At 42.7% G+C, this 20,915-nt stretch overlaps 2 pseudogenes; both read right to left on the bottom strand.

The window, feature by feature from the left end:
- Positions 1 to 4,409: 4,409 nt before the first annotated feature.
- Positions 4,410 to 6,700, bottom strand: LOC136482632 (MEIOTIC F-BOX protein MOF-like; annotated as a pseudogene).
- A 4,267-nt stretch (positions 6,701 to 10,967) lies between these two features.
- On the bottom strand, positions 10,968 to 12,964 carry LOC136482633 (MEIOTIC F-BOX protein MOF-like; annotated as a pseudogene).
- Positions 12,965 to 20,915: the final 7,951 nt, after the last annotated feature.

Consider the following 20,915-nt stretch of genomic DNA (forward strand, 5'->3'; position numbering starts at 1 on the left):
AGAAATAGATGTAAGGAATGGGGTAAGCTCCGAAAAACCATGCAGGTTAAGACACTTACTCGGATGATTCTGTGTCAAAGGGATCTCATAAGGAGGATCTGCCATGAAAACATGAGTATGACAACCATCTCCAAATACCACATTGGGGGCAGATTGAGCATCAGGAACCGTAGGCGCAATCTACACATGCAGGTAAGGTTCTAGAATGGGAGGGTCGATGTGTGCCTGATGATCCATTGCTGGGGTAAACCCATGAGGGATTGGATCAACTAACACCCGATGCTCAACCACGTCCAAACATTGCAACTGGCTCTTCATAGCCGATCTCGCATAGTTCTCCCACTGATCCGCACAACCAATTGAGATCATTCGCCTAAAGATGTTCGAAGGACAACCTAGGTGCAGTACACCATCAACTACAATGTCATCATCTTCAAAGCAATGCAGCTCCTCCTGAGCCCTTGCAACCATGTCACTAAATGAAGGCCTATCATTGAATAGCACAAACACGCTTTGCATGTCAAGAAACTCAACATATCCATAGCGATCGCTTTCAACCGTGCCTCCATGATATATGGTCACTAGGTTGTCCATCTATTTCAAAAACGTAACAAAACACATGTCCTTTAGTCCAAATTAGACGATAGATAGTACCTAACAAGTACTTTCTAACTACAAACTAAGTAATCAAGATAATAACTACATATATATTTATAGTGTACTCACTAAATAGCTAGATCATATAAAGTTAACTACAAATATAACTACATATCTAAGTAGCTATCTAACTATATCTATTTACCAATGTATCAATGTTTCTATCTATCTACATATATATCTCACTAAATCAACTAACTGAGTCATCATAATAACTAGTAAATAACAAACACCAACTAAATAGGTACATTGCATATTCATAATTTTTACCTTTCCGGGTCGGCGAACGACGAGCGTAGGTCAAGGCGAAGATCCGGGCCCACGGTGGCGCGACCGACGACAGAGGTGGCGCGCGGCGGACGCGGGGTGCCCGGCGCTCCGCGCGGTGAGTCCGGCTCGACGGGCGTGGGAGGCACGCCGGCGGTGGACGGCGGCAAGGCGGGGCAAGGCCGGCGGTGGAGGGGGCAAGGCGGGGTGAGGCCGAGGCCGCCGGTGGAGACCACGGCGAGGCTAAGGCGAGGACGGCGTGGCGGCGCGGCGCTGCCGCCAACCACGGGCAATGGTGCGAGGGCACGGCGGCACGGTGCGGGCTCGGGCGAGGGAGCGGCGACGGCGCGGGCTCGGCCGCCGGAGCAGCAACGGCGGCGCTGCACAGCGAGGGCGCGGGCTCGGCCGTCGGAGCAGCGGCGGCGACGCGGCGCGGCGCAGCGCGGGCGCGGTGGTGGGCGTGGGCGCGGCGGTGGAGCGGGCAAGGGCAGCAGCAACGGCGCAGGCAGGGGCGGCTTGGGCGAGAAAGGAAGAGGAAGACGCGCGGGCCGGATAGATATTTCCAAGCTCGGCGCCAGTCACTACGGCGCCGAGCTCGGCGCCAAGATCTACGGCGCCGAGCTCGGCGCCATAGTGACTGGCGCCGAGCTCCCTGGCAGGCCACCCCACCGTGCCCGCCAGCTCGGCGCCAGAGACACTGGCGCCTAGCTCGGCGCCAGTCACTCTGGCGCCGAGCTAAGGGTCTATTTCCTGAATTCTTTCTGCCAGGGGTCTATTTGTGAGAAACTTTCAAAAAAAGGGCCAAATAGAAAAAAATTCGGACCGGAGTATCCCATACGGAACCAATGGTCCAAGACCGAAAACGACATGCAGAAACCTAAAGATTTATATAGACTTCAGGGTTCCCAATAAAAAATGTATTGTTAGCTTCTTGTCTTTTCTGGAACAATGCACAAATTGACTTAAACTTATAAAATCTAAATAAAATCAAAATCAAATCTAGAAATTTTAATACAAATTTTGTTAAGTTCCTTTGAACCAAAGAGTGTAAGGTGTCATTGCGCGTGGAATATAAATCATGAAAAATCTAAGAGCATGTATAACCTATAGACACTCTGCTTCAAAGTCAGTTTGAAAAGCTTGAAAATTGCAACTTCAAAGTTAGAAATATAAAATCCGCGCGTCCTGAATGAAAGAGGCTCGATGTCAGGGCCATACTGGATATGCAACAAAAGAATTGGCATATGCGTGAATTATTTTGAATACGATGAAAAGGCGTAAATGCATTTGGAAATAGTTTAGGTTTCCAATGCAAAATCATTTAATAGTTTTTTTATTGCTTTCGCAAAATGAACAAATCCTTCGCGTAGATGTGGATAAAATTCGAGGCCGCCGTGCAATGCACGGGCACTTATCTAGTAAGTAGTTAAAATTATATGCATGCAAAGTATAAAATTCTTCGATTAAAAAGCGTATGGTGTTTTAGATTTGTCCTAAGTTAGACTTGTTTAAGTTTGATTAAATTGGTTTTATTTAATGCAACTAAATAGTTTTATTTAGCGTGTTAAGTTGTTGCTATATATTTTGTATAAACTTGGTTAAACTTAGATGATTCTGCAATTTATGATAAACAAAATGTCATTCATGAGGAAAAAAATAGTTATTCCATCCATTCCAAATTATAAGATGTTTTAGCTTTTCTAGATACATAATTTTTGCTATATACTTATATATATACTATATCACAGTAGAAGCAATATATCTCCATAAAAGGAAAAACGTCTTATAACTTCAAATGGAGGTAGTATATGAACAAATTTAGTCTTTTAAAGGTTTTTTGATATGACATTGATTTTTTTAGCAATTTTTCACTACTGTAATACAAATTGAGGGTCAAGTACACCTTTAAAGACACTTTTTTATATTAAATCCAGAAATACACCTATAGAAAACTGACGAGGTTTCTTCAAATAACATTTTCTTTCTTGATATATAAAAGATGTGCAGGTCTCCTAAGAATTTGAGAAAAAGAAATGTTAGGTTTCACCTTCGATTGCTTACAAGAGTACTAAGGATTTCTATTTGTATTTTTTGGTCATCATATCTGTTTAAATGGTATAGCAATATGAAGAGAATGCTGCCACACAATAATCCTGGTTCAATGGATTTTCCAACAACTTGCTTTCAGATCTTGTTTTCTTTTTCTTTTTGCAAATCCTTATGTGCCAATTCATCTTTTATATTTGCAAAAATCTTTTTTTATGAATAAGCAAGTCAATGTGGTACAACATGGAGTACAAATACAAAATTGTTATGTTTGCAAAACAATCTTTATGCTACTATTGTTTGGGGTGGACTTGTTGGGTGTGATGCGGCATATGACTGTGTATGACTTTTATATGTGGGTAAATTACTTTTTTGAATAATGGTGCACTTTGGGACAATAGAAAGGCGCTTTCCCACCTTCTTGACCCAAAATGAAATGGATGAGGAGAATAAGGTGGTTGATCGGTTTCCTTTGCCACATGCCATCACACGAGTGAAAAACATGTCGTAGAAGAAGGCCTAATTCGCCTGAAACTCTATCGGTGCGTCATTGTCACCGGTGCTTTTGTGCACTGCGTGGTTGTTAATCGACCGGTTTCTTTGGTTGTTTTTTTTTTCAAATTTAATCAAAAAATTTTCCACATATTTCAGTATCCTTACACATGTAGGCTCCGTTCGCTTGGCTAAAAAAACAAGCCGAAGCTGAATTGTTGTAATAAAAAAACACGGTTCCGACTGAAAAAAAAAAGCCGAATAAGTCGGCTTTTAAGGTAAGCCCAACGGGGTAGGGGAGGGGGGGGCGCATACAGGAGATATCTGCACAGGATTTTTTTGTTTGGAATGTACTACCTCGCAGTCGCTGCCAAATCCCAAAGAGCCCCGGGGAGAAAAGAACAAGAGAAAACAAGCAGTTTCCAGTGCCATTTTTTAAAGATTGCGATGCTTTATAACTGGAAACAGTTTTAGTAGGAAAAAACAGACACAAACTTGTACGTAGACAAGAGACAAAGATACACAAAGTACATAGTGTTAAAAGCACCAGAAGCAAGGAAAAAAAAAAGTAAAAATCAATAGCGTATATAGTCAATACAGAAAAGACCTGCATCACTTAGAAATTGGTCAAAAGTATAGGCTTGTGATCTAGTGCATCTGAAGAGAACCCATAATATGCAAGAAATTCCACATGTGAAACATAAGGTGAGAAGACACATAGAAGAACATGTATGTCAAAGCAAAGGGGCTCAAGATATTTTGCATATATATGTAGGGGACCCATACACAAGATAACTGCAAAGTGATTGCAAAAACAATGATGAATTCAAGATGGTATAGTTTTCATATGTATGTACCTCTGCCAAGTCCCAAAAGGCCCAGGAAGAAAAACAAACAGAAGAAAACATGCGATTTGTGGACCCATATTTCAAGATTGTGATATTTTATAATAGGAAACAGTTTCCCAATACGTAACAACTTAAGCTAGCTTTGTCCATGTAAGTGGAACAGTAGACACTGACAGTACATAGGGCTTACACCAGATATTTTACAGAGGCCATCACATCATTAAGCAAGGAAAAAGAGTAAAAGACAATAGCATATATAGTCAATAGAGCAAAGGCCTGCTTCACTTAGAAAGTAGTCAAAAGTATAGGCTTCGATTTAGTGCCTCTGAAGGGAGCCTATAATGTGCACATAAATTCCACATGAACCATTAGGTGAGAAGCCACATAGAAGGCCTGGGATAAAAAAAAACACTAATTAACTTTGGTGAGTTTAATGTTGTTCTTCGACAGATTCACTGAAACACGCCGCAGAAGCCTGATAAGGTGGGGTCCATAGCCATAGCCATATATGATTTCAACCTTGAGGTTCTCGCACAGCAAATCCAGTCCATGGAGCTCAGAAGATGAGGTCTTGTTGAGTATGGGCGTTCCCTTTTTTTTGTTAGAATATTCTGGGAACTGTGGCCAGCATAAAAGATGTAAGACAATGAACTATGTTCATTAAGTAAGTTAAAAATCAAACAACAGTATACCAAGCAGTGACGCAAAGTGAGTTTCTCAAGAATAGGAGAACTCTGAAGAAAGAACACCAATGTCTTGAAGTCATCACTAAGATCAGTTTTGTCCAGCAATAAGTTCCTCAGGTTCTTGAATTCTTGGAATCTGGGTCCCTTACCGAGCACCTGTAGTACATCAGATTAGATAGCACAGTAACATTATTGGAGTGAATAAAATGGAACATTGCAAGAGACAGTGAAGGCATACTGTTGTCCCAACACCCGACAATTCTAAATTTGTCGAATTAGATATGCAACAGAGAAGCTTGAATTGATCGCCACCAATTTTACTTCTGACAGAACGATGTCTGTGACCCCATAGATGAATCAATGCCTTGGCAACGGATGGCACCATCGTTTAATGAAACACCACCACGAAAGAGGGCAATATGCATAGCCAGATGCAGATATGCAAGAGCAGGGGCCAAGATAACAAGCACACAGGCATCAGTATTTGAGCCGCCATCAATAACCAATGTCTTCAGTGTGGGCGATATAATCTCAGAAAGATTGCGCCATCGACATTTTTTCAGAACCAGGGTCTTCAGCGAGTGGGAGGTGATTGACTGAATTTGACAACTGCAATCGTCCAGCTCCAAATCCTCCAAAGAGCAGCACACTGAACTAACACGCTTCAGAAAATTATTATCAAGAAGTACATGGCAGAGATGCAGCCTTTTGAGTCGCCAGGAACCGGAGCTCAATCCCTGATAACTGGCACGATCTGGCGTGCAGTATTTCATGGCACGACGGAGCCATCCTGCTGCCACTCTATTGCCAAACTCCGGTGCTCGGCTTTGGACAACATGCAGCCGCAATGAATCCAACTGTGCAATGTTACAGCTGCGCATCAGGGTCACGGCAAAATCCTCAAAATCCTCCCAGTCCTTGTACTTGGTGACGTGCTCCCAGTCCTTGTGGTTGTGCCAGTTATCACTGTCGGAATCAGAGGTATCATCGTCGCTCTCGTTGCTATCGAAGACGTCAGAAGCGGGCGCCGTGTTGCTGAACTCATCAAAGTCGATGTCGAGGCACGGCACCGAGCGCCAGAGGTGCCTCCACCGTGTGGACAGAACGCTTGTCTGGACCACCTGCCGGGCTTTCAAGGAGGACATGATGGTATGGAGGAGGCAGTCCGGCAGAGAGCTCAGCCGGTCCGGGCCGCCGGCCGAGGTTCCGCCGACGACACCACTTGCGCGGGCGCGCTTCCTGAAGGCATCCTCAGGCTCCATGGCGTGCCCTGCTCGGAGCAGTTCCCCACGTTAGAGGACCAAAGAACCCGCAGAACAAATAAATAAAAAGATTAAAAATAAATCCATCTACACAAAACACCACAAAATCCTGTTCGATTACTAGATGAGTCGCTCGCTCTCCTAGATCGGAGACGGCGCAAGATTGGCGAAGCATTTGCTGAGTTAGAAGCATGTTCTCATCGCAAGATTGAAATGAAGAAGGGTTCACGAGGGCCGAAATCAAAGAAATTAGGGCCTCAGGGGTACGGGAACGGGGCGAAATATTGGCGGTAGGGGAATGAGGCTTACCGAGCGAGCCCTTAGCCTGCCGTGGGGGGAGACGCCGACGTCAGAAGGGCGGCGCCGGCGGCGCGAGCGGGGATGCTCGACGGCGAGAGAGTTGGGGAAGAGGAGGACACAACGCCGAGCAGTTCTGGGCCGGCCCAATAGCTGAGAAGGAGTTTTTAATCCATGATTTTTGGCTACGGAGGATTAGTCTGTAAAGTAATCCCTCCGCTCGAAATTAGTAGACGTATTGTGATTAAAATCAAACTTCATAAAATTTTGGCTAATAATTAGTTAAAAATTATAAGATGTTTTAAGTTTGTCCTAAGTTAGATTTAGGGCATGTTTGATGCACATGGCTAGTTCCTAGTTGAGCTATAAATTTGTCTAAATTATATATGGTTGGCTAGTAGTTGAAGACTTGGCTAAAAAATTAACCCACCTATTAGCCTCTTTGTTTGGATGCAATAGAGCTAATTTAAGCTAAAATTTGCTCATGGTATCTAAACATGCCTTTTATTTAAGTTTGATTAAATTTGGTGTATTTAATGCAACTAATTTAGTGTTGTAAGATGTTGATATGTTTTTTTATGAACTTGGTTAAATTTAGAAGAAAAAAAATTCAGCTTAGGACAAACAAAATGCCTTACATTTTAGAACGGAGAGAATAATAATAGTTATACGAGTGAACTCAGTCTTAAAGATCTTTCGATATGACATTGATTTGTTAGCAATTTTTCACTACTGTAAGAGAAATTGAGAGTCAACTACACCTTTAAAGAAACTTTAGTTATTCAATCCTAGATGAAGGTTTCGACAACATTTTCTCTCTTGATAGAAAAGATGTGCAGGTCTCCTGAATTCCTGAGGAAAAAAAAGTTTTCAATTGCATAGTTTTTTTTTTTATAAAAAACGGGCATCACACCTGTTCAAATGGTATATCAATATGAAGAAGTTGTCACAATAATCCTGATTCAATGGATTTTACAACGACATGTTTTTATATCTTTTTTTAGTTTTACAAATCCTTATGTGCCAATGAACTAACTTCATCTTTTATATTTGCAAAATCCTTTTTTTTTTGGAATAAACAAGTCAGTATGGTAGAACATGGAGAACAAAATTGTTATGTTTGCAAAACAATCTTTAGACTTTGTTGTGTACTTGCAACCATGGAGTTCAGATTTATTCTCTGTGTTTGGGGTGGCCTTGTTGGCTGTGATGCTGCATATGACTGTGTGCGTGCTTTTATATGTGGGTAAATTACTTTTTATAGAGCACTTAACAATGCTGCACTTTGGCCCAGTGATTGATCTGTTTGATTTGCCAGGTGCCATCACACGAGTGAAAGATAAAATGTTGTAAAAGAAAGACCTAATTCGCCTGAAACTCTCTCTGTTTCTTTGGTTGCCTTTTCAAATTTCTAGTCAAATTTTGTTTCACCGACTGAAATCCTTACATCACCCACATTTGCGTTCTAGGGGACTTGAACACATGTCAAAGTTTGATTGCACGGAAAAAACCAACTGAAGCAAAAGAGGGTGAGCAAGCCACCAGCATCAGTCAGCAGTCAATACAAAGTTTTCAGTTTTTTTTTTTTCTCGAGCAGACTTGACAGCCTGTTTTTCATTAAGAAGGCATTAGTTTGTCAAATGGAGCTGCGTGAGAAAACCAACTGAAATTGGAACAGAAAACACTCAAATTACACGGGATTTGGTTACAGATCTTGTGCATTGCAGAAACAAAAGAGGGTGAGCCAGCCAGACCGCTTCAGTTCGTCTGAAGTCAGCAGTCAGCACAAAGTTCTCAGTTCATCTGTAGTCAGACGAAAGATTGTCGATATATGATTTGGAATCATGTCAAAGCGGAGGGTCTCAAGATATTTTGCACATACATGTAGTTTGAGTTGGTGTATAGTTTGAGATATCTGCACACTGGTGACAAAAACGCTGATGAATTTCAGTTGGTGCACAGTTTTCCAAAGTATGTACCTGTCTGCCAAGTCCCAAAGAGCCCCAGGGAGAAAAGAAAAGGAGAACATGTGATTTCCGGTGTCATTTTTCAAGATTGAAATGTTTTATAATTGGAGACAGTTTCAGTAGGAAAACACAGAAGCAAACATGTAAGTAGACAAGAGCCACAGATACACAGAGTACATAGTGTTAAAAGCACCAGAAGCAAGGAAAAAAAGAGAGTAAAAATCAATAGCATATATAATCAATAGAGCAAATACCTGCATCACTTACAAATTGGTCAAAAATATAGGCTTGCGATCTAGTGCATCTGAAGGGAACCCATAATGTGCAAGTAAATTCCACATGTGAAGCAAAAGGCGAAGCCACATAGAAGGACATGCATGTTAAAGCAGAGGGGCTCAAGATATTTTGCACATAGATCTAGGGGATCCATCAATAACAACAACAAAGTCCTTTTAAGTCTCAAACAAGTTAGGGTAGGCTAGAGCTGAAACCCAGCAGAAGCAATCAAGGTTCAGGCACGTGAATAGCTGTTTTCCAAACACTCATATCTAAGGCTAAGTCTTTGGGTATATTCCATCCTTTCAAGTCTCCTTTTATTGCCTCTACCCAAGTCAACTTCGGTCTTCCTCTGTCTCTCTTCACGTTACTATCCTGACTTAGAATTCTACTATGCACCGGTGCCTGTAGAGGTTTCCGTTGGGCATATCCAAACCATCTCAACCGGTGTTGGACAAGCTTTTCTTCAATTGATGCTACCCCTAATCTATCACGTATATCATCATTCCGAACTCGATCCCTTCTTGTATGACTGCAAATCCCAACGCAACATACGCATTTCCGCGATACTTATCTAGTTGAACATGTTGTCTTTTCGTAGGCCAACATTCTGCACCATACAACATAGCAGGTCTAATCGTCGTCCTATAAAACTTACCTTTTAGCTTCTGTGGTACCCTTTTGTTACATAGGACACAAATGCTTGGCGCCACTTCATCTACCCTGCTTTGATTCTATGGCTAACATCTTCATCAATATCCCCGTCTCTCTGTAGCATTGATCCTAAATATCGAAAGGTATCCTTCATATGCACTACTTGACCTTCCAAACTAATATCTTCCTTCTCCCGAGTAATAGTACCGAAGTCACATCTCATATACTTAGTTTTAGTTCTACTGAGTCTAAAACCTTTGGACTCCAAAGTCTCCTGCCATAACTCCAGTTTCTGATTCACTCCTGTCCAGCTTTCATCAACTAGCACTACATCGTCCGCGAAAAGCATACACCAAGGGATATCCCTTGTATGTCCCTTGTGACCTCATCCATCACTAAGCCAAACAGATACAGGCTCAAAGCTGGCCCTTGATTTAGTCATATCCTAATCAGAAAGTCATCCGTGTCTCCATCACTTGTTCGAACACTAGTCACAACATTATTGTACATGTCCTTAATGAGTCCGACATACTTCGTTAAGACTTTATGTTTGTCCAAAGTCCACCACATAATATTCCTTGGGTGCCCATCACTTGTTCGAACACTAGTCACAACATTATCATAAGCCTTCTCCAAGTTAATAAAACCATGTGTAGGTCCTTCTTCTTCTCCATATACCGCTCCATAACTTGTCTTATTAAGAAAATGGCTTCGATGGTTGACCTTCCGGGCATGAAACCAAATTGGTTCATAGAGACCCGCATTATTGCTCTTAAGCGATGCTCGATAACTCTCTCCCATAGCTTCATAGTATGGCTCATCAACTTTATTCCCCAGTAATTAGTACAACTTCGAATATCCCCTTTATTCTTGTAGATCGGTACCAATATACTTCTCCACTCGTCAGACATCTTGTTCAATCGAAAAATATGGTTGAACAGCTTGGTTAGCCATACTATAGCTATGTCCCCGAGGCATCTCCACACCTCGATTGGGATACCATCCGGTCCCATCGCCTTACCTCCTTTCATCCTTTTCAACGCCTCTCTGACCTCAGATTCTTGGATTCTCCGCACAAAGCGCCTATTGATGTCATCAAAAGAGTTATCCAACTGAAAGGTTTTGTCCGTATTCTCACCATTGAACAATTTGTCAAAATACTCTTGCCATCGATATCGGATCTCATCCTCCTTCACCAAGAGATGCTCCCTTTCATCCTTAAGATAATTGCACAGTGAAGGCAAAAACCCTGATGAATTAAAGATGGTGTGTAGTTTTCGAAAGTATGTACCTCTGCCTATTCCCCAGAAGGCCAAAAAACAGAAGAAAACAAGCTATTTCCGAACCTATTTTTCAAGCTTCCAATATTTTATAATAGGAGACAGTTTCCCAATAAGTAAGAACTTAATCTAGCTTGGCCCATGTAAGTGGACGATGGGCAGTGGACATTGACACACAGCACATAGGGATCAAAGCAGACATTTTACAGAGACAATCATATCCTTAAGCAAGGAAAGAGAGTAAAAATTAATAGCATATATAGTCAATAGAGCAAAGGCCTGCTTCACTTAGAAATTAGTCAAAAGTATAGGCTTGAGATTTAGTGCATCTGAAGTAAGCCTATAATGTGCACATAAATTCCACATGAACCATTAGGTGAAATGCCACATGGAAGGCCTGGGATAACAAAAACACTAATTAACTTTGGTGAGTTTAACGTTGTTCTTCGACAAATTCACTGAGATGCACAGCAGAAGCTGCATAAGGTGGGGTCCATAGCCATGATTATATATGATTTCAACCTTGAGGTTCTCACACAGAAAATCCAGTCCACGAAGCTCAGAAGATGAGGTCTTGTTGAGTATGGGTGTTCCTTTCTTTTTGTTAGAATATTTTGGGAACTGTGGCCAGCATAAAAGATGTAAGACAAGGAACAATGTTCATTAAGTAAGTTAAAAACCAAACAACAGTATACCTCGCAGCACCGTAAAGTGAGCTTCTCAAGAATAGGAGAACTCCGAAGAAAGAATACCAATGTCTTGAAGTCATCACTGAGATCACATCTGTCCAGCAATAAGCTCCTCAGGTTCTTGAATTCTTGGAATTTGGGTTCCTTACCAAGCACCTATAGCACATTAGATTAGATAGCACAGTAACATTATTGGAGCGAATAAAATGGAACATTGCAAGAGACAGTGAAGGCATACTGTTGTCCCAACATCCGACAATTCTAAATTTGTCGAATTAGATATGCTACAGAGAAGCTTGAATTGATCGCCTAGCAAGTTTACTTCTGGCATAAACATATTTGTGATACCATAGATGAATCAAAGCCTTGGCAACTGGATGGCACCTCGTTTAATGAAACACCACCACTAAAGTAGTCAACACGCATAGCCAAATGCAGATACACCACAGAGGGGGCCAAGATAACTAGCACACAGGCACCTATATTTGAGCCGCCATCAATAACCAATGTCTTCAGTGTGGGCGATATAATCTCAGAAAGATTGCGCCATCCACATCTTTTCAGAACCAGGGTCTTCAGCGATTGGGAGGTGATTGACTGAATTTCACAACTGCAATTGTCCAGCTCCAAATCCTCCAAAGAGCGGCACACTGAACTAACACACTTCACAAAATGGTCATCAAGAAGTACATGGCAGAGATGTAGCCTTTTGAGGCGCCAAGAACCAGAGCTCAATCCCTGCTGATTGGCACGATCAGGAGTGCAGTATTTCATGGCGCGACGGAGCCATCCTCCTGCCACTCTATTGCCAAACTCCGGTGCTCTGCTTCCATCAGTATGCAGCCGGAATGAATCCAACTGTGCAATGTTACAGCGGCGTATCAGTGTCACGGCAAAATCCTCAAAATCCTCCCAGTCCTTGTACTTGGTGAAGTGCTCCCAGTCGTTGTGGATGTTGTCATCATCGTCGTCGTCGTCGTCAGGATCATCATTCCAAGCGGTCACTGTCGGAATCAGAGGTACCATCGTCGGAGCTAGAGCTGTCGTCAGAAGGGGGCGCCTTGTTAAACTCATCAAAGTCGATGTCGAGGCAGGGCACTGAGCGCCAGAGGTGCCTCCACCGTGTCGACAGCACGCATGTCTGGACCGCCTGCCGAGCTTTCAAGGAGGACATGATGGTATGGAGGAGGCAGTCCGGCAGAGAGCTCAGCCGGTCCGGGCCGCCGGCCGAGGATCCGCCGACGACACCACTTGCGCGGGCGGGCTTCCTGAAGGCATCCCCAAGCTCCATGGCGTGCCCTGCTAGATCGATTACTTGATGAGTCGCACTGTTAGATCAAAGACGGCGCAAGATTTCCAAAAATGGCGAAGCATTTTGCTCGGAAGATTGAAATCAAGAAGGGTTCACGAGGGCCGAAAGCAAACCAGTCAGGGGTAAGGGAATGGGGCGAAAGATGGGGCGGTGGGGGAATGGGGCTTACGTCTTACCGAGCGCCGCAGCCTGAGCCTGCCGTGGGGGTAGGAGCCGCTCCAGCCGGAAGAGACGCAGCCGTGAGAAGGGCGGCTGCCGGCACGAGCGGTGCCTAATCCCTCGACGGCGAGACAGGGGATGGGTGGGGGGAAGAGGACACTACGCCGAGCAGTTTTGGGCCGGCCCAATTGGCAATTGCTACTACCGAGTTTTTATTTTATTTTCTGCTCAAAAAAAGAGTTTTTATTCTATTCCATAACTTTTCGCTACAGAGGAATAGTCTGTTTTTTAATAAACCGAAAAAAATTTAGTGTATGTCTTAGAGGGCAGGTGACTGAAATCCTGCAAATATTTTCTGTCTCCACTCCTCCCCTTCTTCCTTCCCGGCGTCCTACTTCCTCCCAGCCCAAGCGACTTCTCCCTCTCCGGTGTCTTCTCCCCCTCTGTTGCCCCTCCTAAGCCTTGTACTTGCCCCCGTGAAAGCTCTAGTTTGGTTTTGGTGAATTGACGAAACCCTAAGTGCTAATCTAGTTTATCAAGTGATCATGAGATATGTAGCACATTCCAAGTGGTGAAGCAAATAAAGATCATAGCATGATGATCATGCCATGATGATGATTAAGTGCTTCGACTTGGAAAGAAAAAGGAGAAAAACAAAAAACTCAAGGCAAAGGTATAAACCATAGGAGCTATTTTGTTTTGGTAATTAAGACACTTAGAGAGTGTAATCACATTTAGGTTTGATAGCCGTACTATTAAGAGGGGTGAAACTCGTATCGGAATGCGGTTATCAAAGTGTCACTAGATGCTCTAACTCATTGCATATGCATTTAGGATCTAGTGGAATGTTAACACCCTTAAAAATATTTGTGAAAATATGCTAACACATATGCACAAGGTGATACACTTGGTGGTTGGCACATTTGAGCAAGGGTGAAGAAGTTAGAGGTGAAAATGAGTTAGTCTTGCTGGTCACTAAGTGACCGGACGCTGGTCTTAGAGGGACCGGCATGTCCGGTCAAGTGTGGTAGCGAAGACTCTAGTGTCAGTCAAATGACCGGACGCTGGGTCTTGGACTGACCGGACGCTGAGGTCTAGGGTCCGGTCCTGTTGTCGGGCAGCGCAGAGAAAAGTCACTGAGTGACCGGACGCTCGTAGGATCCGGTCAAGCATGACCGGACGCGTCAATTCGAAGAAAATCGTTTCTAGAACCTTACTGGAAACGACCGGACGCTGGAGGCTGAGCGTCCGATCACTTTGTGCGCTGCGTCCGGTCAGCAGATGACCGTTGAAATTTGACGAACAGTATTTGAAGCAGGGGACACGTGGCGTGAATCATGTGACCGGACACTGAGGGCCAGCGTCCGATCGATCGGACCAGAGCGTCCGATCACCCCGCATTATGCCCAGTGAAGGGGTACAACGACTCTATTTTGTGGGGGCTTCTATTTAAGCCCCATGATCGGTTGAAGCTCATACCTTTAGCCATTTTCATTGACATAGCAACCTTGTGAGATCAGCCAAAGCCCTCCCAATCATCTCCATCATTGATTCATCATCTTTGTGAGATTGGGAGTGAATCTAAGTGCATTGCTTGAGTGTTTGCATCTAGAGGCACTTGGTGTTCGTGTTTCGCTACGGGTTTCGCTTGTTACTCTTGGTGGTTGCCGCCACCTAGATGGCTTGGAGCAGCGAGGATCGTCGAGCAGAGGGTGGTGATTGTCTTTGGCTCCGATCGTGGTGATTGTGAGGGGTTCTTGACCTTTCTCCGGCAGAGAGTCAAAAGATACTCTAGTGGATTGCTCGTGGCTTTTGTGATCCTCATCTTGTGTTGGTTGTGCGGCACCCTATTGATGGTTTGGTGTGTGAAGCCAATTAGCGCGTGAACCTCCAAGTGAGTGAATCGCCACAACGAGGACTAGTTTGTCGACAAGCAAGTGAACCTCAGTAAAAATCATTGTGTTCATCATTGATTCCGAGGTGATTGGTCTTCATTATTATTCATCCTTGTGATTGAATGGAACCTTCATCTACACGATGGTATAACCTTCTTGATCACTTTCTTTATATTACCGCAAACTAGTTGTCAAGCTCTTTAGTGTAGCTAGTTGTGAGAGCTTGCTTGCTTAGTTGGTGTGGCTCTTTAGTTAGCCTTTGAGAGCACACTAACATAGGGTAGTGTCATAGCTATTGTGTGAATAGACACTATCTAAATTAGAATTGTGGTAGGTGGCTTGCATTTTGAGTAGGCTAGTTGAAAGCTATAGTTTGGTTTTGGTAAATTGATGAAACCCTAAGTGCTAACCTAGTTTATCAAGTGATCATGAGATAGGTAGCATATTCCAAGTGGTGAAGCAAATGAAGATCATAACATGATGATGATGCCATGATGATGATCAAGTGCTTGGACTTGGAAAGAAGAAAGAGAAAAACAAAAAGCTCAAGGCAAAGGTATAAACCATAGGAGCTATTTTGTTTTGGTGATCAAGACACTTAGAGAGTGTGATCACATTTAGGTTTGATAGCCGTACTATTAAAAGGGGTGAAACTCGTATCGAAATGCGGTTATCAAAGTGCCACTAGATGCTCTAACTCATTGCATATGCATTTAGGATCTAGTGGAGTGCTAACACCCTTGAAAAAGTTTGTGAAAATATGCTAACATATGTGCACAAGGTGATACACTTGGTGGTTGGCACATTTGAGTAGGGGTGAAGAAGATAGAGTCGAAGAGGAGTTTGTCGCGCTGGTTACAGAGTGACCGGACATGTCCGGTATGGTGACCGAACACGTCCGGTATTTGGCGACGAACTCTGTGACCGGACATGTCCGGTCACCACACCGGACACGTCCGGTGTGAATTAGAAAAAACAGTATACGGTAGGACAGTCGATCGGACACCGGCAGCGTCCGGTCCGGTATCACCGGACACATCCGGTCGGGCAAGGATGCTTACTATACTCCATCAGACACTGCGGCTCAGCGTGCGGTCATTTGTGTTTGTGCCTCCGGTGTGAGCGTCCGGTCATCGACAGATTAAGTAGCCACGGCTATGTTGGTTTGAACTAGACACGTGGCAGTCTGGGGGCTACCAGACATGTCCGGTATGCCGACCGAACGCGTTCGGTATTCATGACTGGTTCGTCCGGTGCTGCGTCCGGTTAGTTGGACCGGAGCGTTCGGTCAGCCCACGTTATGCCCAGTGAAGGGGTATAACGGCTCTATTTCGTGGGGGCTTCTATTTAAGCCCCATGGCCGACTATAGCTCACAACTCTTGGCCATTTTCATTGACATAGCAACCTTATGAGCTTAGTCAAAGTCCTCCCACTCATCTACATCATTGATTCATCATCTTTGTGAGATTGGGAGAGAATCCAAGTGCATTGCTTGAGTGTTTGCATCTAGTGGCACTTGGTGTTTGCGTTTCGCTGCGGATTTCGCTTGTTACTCTTGGTGGTTGCCGCCACCTAGATGGCTTGGAGCAGCGAGGATCGTTGAGCAGAGGTTGGTGATTGTCTCCGGCTCCGATCGTGGTGATTGTGAGGGGTTCTTGACATTTCCCCGGTGGAGCGCCAAAAGGTACTCTAGTGGATTGCTCATGGCTTATGTGATCCTCATCTTGTGTTGGTTGTGCGACATCCTATTGAGGGTTTGGCGTGTGAAGCCAATTAGCACGTGAACCTCCAAGTGAGTGAATCGCCACAACGAGGACTAGCTTACCGGTAAGCAAGTGAACCTCGGTAAAAATCATTGTGTTCATCATTGATTCTGAGGTGATTGATCTTCATTGTTATTCATCCTTGTGATTGATTGATTTCTTCATCTACACGGCGGTATAACCTTCTTGATCACTCTCTTTACATTACCGCAAACTAGTTGTCAAGCTCTTTAGAGTAGCTAGTTGTGAGAGCTTGCTTGCTTGGTTGGTGTGGCTCTTTAGTTAGCCTTTGAGAGCACATTAACATAGGATAGTGTCATAGCTATTATGTGAATAGATACTATCTAAACTAGAATTGTGGTAGGTGGCTTGCATTTTGAGTAGGTTAGTGCAACACTTGCTTCACCTCATAATTGTCTAATCATTTTGTTAAGTATTGTTGTAGAAATTTTTATTAGGCTATTCACCCCCTCTAGCCATTAGGACCTTCAAGTGGTATCAGAGCCGAGGTCACCGTTATTTGAGGCTTAACAACCTTCGGTGTTAAAATGGCTCAAATCAACAACACCAAGAAGCCACCCCAATTTGATGGCTCAAATTATTCTTATTGGAAGTCAAAGATGACCACACATATCAAGTCAATAAATAGAAATGTGTGGAAGGTGGTAGAAACCAAAATTGAGATTGAGGATCCAAAAAATCCCACCGCGGCCGAAGAAGTGCTTCTCCAAAATAATGACATTGCTCTAAGTGACATTCATGATGCAATTGATGTGAGAACATTTGAGAAAATCAAGAATATTGAGATGGCTCATGAAGCTTGGAAGAAATTGGAAGAATCATTTGAGGGCACTCAAGCCGTGAAGGGTGCAAAGGCATATATTCTCAAAGAGAAGTTTGCAAGCTTCAAGATGAAGGAAGATGAGAGTGTGCCAGATATGTTCCATCGGATGAAAGTGATTGTCAATGATCTCAAAGCACTTGGTGAGAAGATAGAGGACAAGGACTTCTCCAATAAGTTCTTGAGATGTTTGCCCGCAAGATTTGGCATGTTGGTCACCTTACTAGTGAGGACCGGTTTGAACACAAATGACACCAAACCAAATCTTGGGAGATATCATGACCGATGATGCTTATAGAGATGATGATGAGAAGGAAGAAAAGAGGGAGAAGAAAGATGAGAAGAAGGATGACAAGAAGAAGAGTGTGGCATTTAAGGCCACATCATCCAAGGGTAAAGCTAAACAAGAAACATCAAGTGAAGAGGATGATTCATGGGATGATGATGATGAGAAGATGGCTCTCTTTATCAAAAGATTTGGCAAGTTCATGGTAAAGAAGGGCTACTATGCAAGAAGAAAGAAATCTTCATCCAAGAATAAAGAAGAGTCAAGAAGGTGCTTCAAGTGTGGAAGCAAAGATCATCTTGTCGCCCAGTGCCCATACAATAGAGACAATGATGATGACAACAAGAAGAACAAGAAGAAGGACAAAAAGGAAAAGAAAGAGAAGAAGGATAAGATGGCCTTCAAGAAGAAGGGTGGTTCATATGTAGTCACTTGGGATAGTGATGCTTCCTCAAGTGATGATGATGATAGTGATGATCACAAGACCATCAAGAAGAAGGTTCTTGCAAGCATTGCCATCAATGAGAAGCCTTCTCTCTTCGAATCTTCATCATGCTTCATGGCTAAGGCCACTAAGATACAATCTCGTGATGATGAAAGTGATGAAGAACATGATGATGAAAATGGAAATGATAGTGATAGTGATAATGATAAACCTACTAAAGATGAATTATTTGACATGCTAGAAGATGCTAAAGAACATTTTGACATTAAGAGAAGAGAATGCAAGAGCTTGAATAAGGAGGTAAAAGCCCTTAAGCAAGCCCTTGATGAGCTCAAAGCAACTCATGAGAAGCTAGAGGAAGCCCATGAGAAGCTTGGCAAAGCTCACAAAAAGCTTGAAAAAGCTCATTCATCTTTGCTTGATGAGCAAAATAAAAAGAAGCATGTTGAAATTTGCAATGTAGGTTTAACTTGCGATATAATTGATGAATCACTATCTATGCCTATCATTGTTGCTCCTACTAACCCTTCTTGTAGTACTTCTACTTCTACCTCATCTAGTAGTGATGGTCTCACTTGTGATGCCTCACTAGTGGTTGAGAATGAGAACCTCAAGAAGGAGGTCACTAAGCTCACTCACACCTTAGCTAAGGCTTATGGTGGTGAGGACCGCTTGTTTATGTGCTTGGGTAGCCAAAGAGCTTCTCTCTATAAAGAGAGATTGGGCTATACCCCTAAGAAAGGTAAAGCGGCCTTTGCTCCTCACAAGACTAGTTTTGTGAAGAACAATGATCGGTTTTACACTAGTTGCAAGCAAGTGGGTCACAAAGAGTAAAAATGCAAAAACAAGAGCAAAAATGCTAATGTATCCTTCATAAAGCTTGATTCATGCTATATGCTTACTAAGGGTACAAATGGTGTGAAGGCTAAGTTCATTGGTAAACCATGGATGGGCTCAAAGAAGAAAGCCATTTGGGTACCAAAGAGCCTAGTGACTAACCTTCAAGGACCAAAGCAAGTTTGGGTACCTAAAAAGAATTGATCTTCTTTTATAGGTCAATTACAAAGCCAGAGGAAGGCATTGGGTTCTTGATAGTGGGTGCACTCAACACATGACCGGTGATGCAAGAATGTTTAACTCAATCAATACCAATGGCAATGATGGTTATGATAGTATCACATTTGGTGATAATGACAAAGGCAAGGTCAAAGGGCTTGGTAAGATTACAATATCTAATGACATGAGCATATCCAATGTGTTACTAGTAGAGAGCTTGAATTTCAATTTGCTATCCGTGGCTCAATTGTGTGATCTTGGATTCAAATACATATTTGGGGTAGATGATATAGAAATCATAAGTGTAGATGGCTCTAATTTGATCTTCAAAGGCTTTAGATATGAGAATCCATACTTGGTTGATTTCAATGCTAGTGAAGCTAAATTGTCCACATGCTTGTTCACTAAGTCTAGCATAGGTTGGTTATGGCATAGAAGGCTTGGTCATGTTGGAATGAAACAATTGAACAAATTGATTAAGCATGACTTAGTTAAAGGCTTGAAAGATGTTGTGTTTGAAAAGGATAAGCTTTGTAACTCTTGTCAAGCCAGCAAACAAGTTGGAAACACCCATCCTAAGAAAAGCATGATGAGCACTAGTAAAGCATTTGAGTTATTGCACATGGATTTATTTGGGCCAACACAATACACTAGCATTGGTGGTAATAAATATGGCTTTATAATAGTGGATGACTACACTAGATACACATGATATTCTTTCTAGTGGACAAAAGTGATGTATTTGCAATATTCAAATCATTTGTCAAGGGCATTCACAATGAGTTTGAAACAACCATCAAGAGAGTTAGAAGTGATAATGGTAGTGAGTTCAAGAATACTAGAATTGATGAGTTATGTGATGAATTTAGAATTAGACATCAATTCTCGACCAAGTACACTCCACAATCAAATGGCCTTGTTGAGAGAAAGAATAGAACACTCATTGATATGGCAAGGTCTATGCTTAGTGAGTACAATGTGAGTCAATCTTTTTGGGCCAAAGCTATCAACATGGCTTGCTATTGTAGCAACCGCCTCTATTGTCACCCATTGAAAGAGAAGACACCATATGAGCTTTTGAATGGTAGAATGCCCAACATTGCATATTTTCGGGTCTTTGGTTGCAAATGCTATATCTTGAAGAAAGGCACTAGATTAGGCAAGTTTGACAAGAAATGTGATGAAGGATTCCTACTTGGTTATTCCACTACAAGCAAAGCATATAGAGTTTGGAATTTGGATAGTGGTACTCTTGAGGAAGTTCATGATGTTGAATTTGATGAAACCAAGGGTTCACAAGTAGAGAATGAGAAATTGGAAGATGTTAGAGGCATTCAACTTTCAAATGCCATGAAGAATATGGATATTGATGAATTGAGGCCTAGGCAAGTGAATGATGATGAAGATGATCAAGTGCAAGTGCTCTCTAACTCAAATGTGCAAGATAATACAAATCAAGTTAGTGCAAGTGGCTCTCATGATAATGAACAAGATCAAGTGGCTAGTACATCATCTCAACCCAATGATCAAGCAAGTGCAAGCAATCTAGTTCCAATCCTCTAACCAACTAATGTTGCAAGGGATCATCCATTGGACACTATCATTGGTGATATTTCAAGAGGTGTACAAACAAGATCAAGATTGGCATCATTTTGTGAACACTTCTCATTTGTGTCATCCATTGAACCAAAGAAGATAGATGAAGCTTTGAAGGATGTTGATTGGGTGAATGCTAT

This window comes from Miscanthus floridulus, chromosome 9, assembly GCF_019320115.1.
Source record: "Miscanthus floridulus cultivar M001 chromosome 9, ASM1932011v1, whole genome shotgun sequence".
NCBI classification, from domain to species: Eukaryota; Viridiplantae; Streptophyta; class Magnoliopsida; order Poales; family Poaceae; genus Miscanthus; species Miscanthus floridulus.